We start from the raw sequence: 620 nt of genomic DNA, 5'->3' as shown, positions 1-620 counted from the left end.
CTCGTTCCTTGGAAGATTTCAGCTTGGGACAAAGTTCCATCTAGTTCACTGACGTGTTTCTTTTTCTAAGCCAGAGGTGCTATTAAATGAGCAAGGAAAGGTTATAGCTTATTGGTGGACATGGTTAATTAACTACAACTAGTTTGAGAAACAGGTCAGCCTCTTACATGGTTCTCTCTAAACTCACTATACCTTTAGTTAACAATCTATGGAAGGGATGGTGTCGTGCATTTGTGCCTGTGATAAGGCTTTGAAAGCTAGTACAGGTGTTTTGCAATTAATTATGCACAGCACAACCCCTGCCATGGCTCCATCAGATCTTCTGAAGCCTTTTTTATGAGCATTTTGGTGTGAATGGAAACAAAAAGGAATTGTGAGTAACTAGATTGGGGGGTGGATTGTCTCTTGGGTGAACATGTAGCCTGTGCACGCTTCCAGCTGCACCTATCTCTGCGTGGTGGCTTGTCAGAGCGTGTAGATCCGATATAGAGTAAGTTGGTATTTCAGGATGAAAACCGTTCAGCGGGGTGAATGGGGAAAACGCGTCCCCGGTCTGCACGAGCTCTGTGCCGAAACACTCCGGCTTCCACCCTCCTCTGCCGGCGGGAGGGAGGGAGCGG

Source organism: Nestor notabilis, unplaced genomic scaffold (assembly GCF_000696875.1).
Source record: "Nestor notabilis isolate BGI_N333 unplaced genomic scaffold, ASM69687v1 scaffold16080, whole genome shotgun sequence".
Classification (NCBI taxonomy): Eukaryota; Metazoa; Chordata; class Aves; order Psittaciformes; family Psittacidae; genus Nestor; species Nestor notabilis.
Note: the sequence above shows the minus strand (reverse complement) of the source record.